At 37.7% G+C, this 3793-nt stretch overlaps 1 protein-coding gene across 2 annotated transcripts in view; it reads left to right on the top strand.

Annotated features, from left to right (window-relative positions):
* Window positions 1-3616: 3616 nt before the first annotated feature.
* The window catches only part of LOC106727497 (receptor-type tyrosine-protein phosphatase R-like), a 54195-nt gene continuing 54018 nt past the window's right edge, over window positions 3617-3793 (top strand). The window contains exon 1 of one of the 2 annotated variants that reach the window (XM_014546213.1): window positions 3617-3653. The gene's annotated coding sequence lies outside the window, so the exon portion shown is untranslated. The remainder of the gene's footprint in view (window positions 3654-3793) is intronic. The other variant, XM_014546214.1, reaches the window with a different exon arrangement.

The following is a 3793-nucleotide window of genomic DNA, read 5'->3' as shown; positions in this document are numbered from 1 at the left end:
CCCAGATTGAAGAGGGTGCAGGCTGGGCTGAGGGACACCCTCTCCCTCTCTCCACCCCAGGGCATGAATTTCATGCACTGGGTCTCTAGTAGTATTAATATTAGCCCCCTTACATCCAAGGGTATCACTGCTGGAGATCTCTGCTCCTGGGAGTCCCCAAAGGGTCTTTCCTTGTACTTAAGGAAAAACTTTTCTTTTTAGGAAAAAAATCAGCACCATGTGCAGCCTAAGTGAATCGGGGCTTCTTTTTAACTGAAGTGCGTTTCTAATCTAGTGATATGTAAGAGTAACCTTCATTTTCTGATGAAAAAAAAAAAGCTAAGAGTCAACGATGAAGAAGAGAATTGTTCAAGTTCACCTCCCCGAGAGAAGCATGATGGGGGAGGCAATTTAAATGATCTATGTCCCTTACCTCTTAATTTATTGCTTTTTTGAAAAGTATGTTTCTTTTGTTTGGCAATACTACTAATAGGCATGTTTTATATAAACTTTCACTGGTGCTTCTCTGTGTATGTTTAACTTTTCCTGAGAGGCATTTACAGATCAAATGAGAGTCTCATCATTTATGATATAAAAATTTCCAAGGGTTATTACCCACTTATGTCTCCTTTCTAGAGAAGAAATTGTTGGCAATTTCATACACTTCTCTTTCATTTGTTAAAAATCTCTTCAGAGATTATCAAGGTCATTTCCTGATTGAAATTTCAATTGTGGAATTTTCTGACCACCCAAATGGATTATTCTTGTGTAAATGTTGCTTCTATGATAAAAAGTACTTTTATTTTAAATGCAGATGAGTATATTTGGCAAGCTACTTATTAAACATTTTGAGAGACACTTTATCCCCTCCAGGTGGAGAAAATTGTCATTGACCTCTTAATGGAATTGACAAATTCTACTACACATCTTATATCAACTTTATCCCTCAATCTTTACAAAAACTATTTCAATTTTTCTGTTCTCCTGACCCCACCCCCATCTTTCTTCCCTTGTCCTCACTCTCTTATGAAATGACTTCATCCCCTCCTACTCAGAGAAAATAGAAGACATCAGAAGATAACTTGTTCAGCTTCTACCTTCAAAACCATTAACATCCCAGATCTCCTCCATTCCCCATAGTGATGCGGGTGCTCCAGGGGTCCCAGACCCCAAGGTCTGCAACTCACTGTGGGTTCTTAGCTTCACGCAGGAAGTTAAGAATTTAAACGAGAGCCAGCATAAACTTTAAAGTGAAAGTGCATTTATTAGTGAAGTGCGAAAGAGTGGTCTAATTCACAGACCCACCTAATGGTATTTACTTGTTTTATTGAGGCTCTTTTAATCCAGGTGTAGGGCATTTAATAAGGGTGATGAATATTCAGGACTTTGCTAGTAGGGAGGAGAGGGGAGACTTCTCAGAAGAGCTGGTGGGCCCTTTTGTGGCCTTTTATGGACTTTCTGTCTCTATAATGAGGCAAGGGGTCACAGTAAGGTGAAATTAGTTGCCTCTTGGAACTAGCTGGTCTCTGCAGGTTCTAAGCCATAAATTTGTTGGGGGTGATCTTACTATCTCCTTGTTAGTCCCTGTGACCCTTATAGGTTACAGCCATTTCACCACATACCCTATCTGAATCTATAATAATAAAAGTGTAATGCTAATTAGACCATCCAGAGGACCTTCTGGACGACCTTCTGGATGACCTTCTGGACAAAGCTGGGGCTGGGAGGGAAGCCAGGTCCCGGGTGCCTGCCAGTGGCCGGAGGGAAGCCTGGGTCTTGGGTGCCAGAGGGAAACTGGTGCCGGCAGCCGGGGGAAAGGAAGGCCTACTCTTGTATGAATTTCATGCATTGGGCCTTTAGTATTATAATAGAAGAAATACCTCCCTTTAATTTCCCATTCAAAGCTCATCCTCCTGCCTGTACTCTGGATCCCACTCCTCTGATCTTCTGGGGGAACTCAGTCTAATGATTATTCCTCTTGCTTTCTCCTATGTTTTCAACCACTCCTTCTCAGCTGGCTCCTTCCTTTCATTTATTAAATGTACTAAAATCTCTCCTATCTCAAAAAAAGAACCAAATCCCTTAACCCTACCTTCCCTTCCAGTTAACACACTGTCATCTCTTATCATAACCAACTTGTTGCAATGGTCGTTCATATGTTTTCTCCTTTATCTCCCACTCACTCCTCAATCCAATTAATTCTAGCTTTCTCCCCCCCACTCCACACACACACACTGAAACTATTTTCTGTAAGTTTATCAATACTTTTTAATGATTTAGATTTACATTTAGTGATAAGAAAGGACGTTTTGATACAGTTTTGAGTGAAAAAATAGCTTACAAAATATGGTATATAGTATACATAATATAGTATAATCTATTGACTTTTTTTTGGTGTATAAGCCTATGAATTTTAGATTCATGTAACTACTACCACAATACAGAAAAGTTTGATCACTAGAAAAAAACTCATTCACACTATTGCCCAATCCCCCAACACTTAAGCTCTAATAACTATTGTCCTTCATCACTATAGGTGTTTTTTTTTCTTTTTGAGAATGTTACATAGATGGAATCATATAGTATGTGACTTTTTGACTGTCTTCTTTCACTCAGCCTAGTGCCTTTGAGTTTCACCTAAGTTGTGTGGACCAATAGTTCATTCCTCTTTATTGACGAGTAATATTGTATTGTATAGGTGTATCACAGTTTGTTTATCTATTCACTTATTGAAGAACACTTGAGTTGTTTCCTTTTGGGGGCAATTAGAGCAGCCATTGAAATTAGCTTATAGGTTTTTGTATGAGCATAAGTTTTTATTTCTCTAAAGTAAGTACACAAATATGAAATTGCTGGGTTATATGGTAAGTATACACTGAGTGGCCAGATTATTATGACCACCTGACGTTTGAAGGCAAATTAGCTATAATTTCGTGCTGAAGTTGCTAGAGGGCCAGACCATTATAAATAACGCAGGTTGCTTGAGTTGTTTCCTTTTGGGGGCAATTAGAGCAGCCATTGAAATTAGCTTATAGGTTTTTGTATGAGCATAAGTTTTTATTTCTCTAAAGTAAGTACACAAATATGAAATTGCTGGGTTATATGGTAAGTATACACTGAGTGGCCAGATTATTATGACCACCTGACGTTTGAAGGCAAATTAGCTATAATTTCGTGCTGAAGTTGCTAGAGGGCCAGACCATTATAAATAGGGACGCAGGTTGTTTACCACGACAGTAGAAGTGATTTTTTTCTGAAGATACGGGTAAACAATGCGATTTAACAGCCTTTGAACATGGGAGATATATATATAATGTTTAACTTTATAAGGAACTGCCAAACTATTTTTCATAGTGCCTTTGCCATTTTGCATGCCCATCAGCAAGGTATAAGACTTTCTGTTGTTCTGAATCTTCTCCAGCACTGCATACTGTTATTATTTTTTATTTTAGCGAACCTAAGAGGTGCATAGTGGCATCATATCACAATTTTAATATGCATTTCTTTACTGGATAATAGAATTGGGAAAATTTTATGTGATTATTTGCCATATATGTTTTATCTTTGATAGTGTTTGTTCAAATCTTAAGCCCATTTTAAAATTGTCTTGTTCTCTTCTTACTGTTGAGTTTTGTGAGGTTCTTTATGTTTTCTGATTGCAAGTAATTCAGTAGATATGTGATTTGCAGTTATTTTCTCCCAATATGTAGCTTTCTTTTTATTTTTTGAAAATTGAATTTATTGGGGTGACATTGGTTAATAACATTATATAGGTTTCTGGTATACAAGTCTATAATATATCATCTGTGTTCAC

Source organism: Myotis brandtii, unplaced genomic scaffold, assembly GCF_000412655.1.
Source record: "Myotis brandtii unplaced genomic scaffold, ASM41265v1 scaffold4352, whole genome shotgun sequence".
Classification (NCBI taxonomy): Eukaryota; Metazoa; Chordata; class Mammalia; order Chiroptera; family Vespertilionidae; genus Myotis; species Myotis brandtii.
This window is presented reverse-complemented; position numbering and strand designations above follow the sequence as displayed.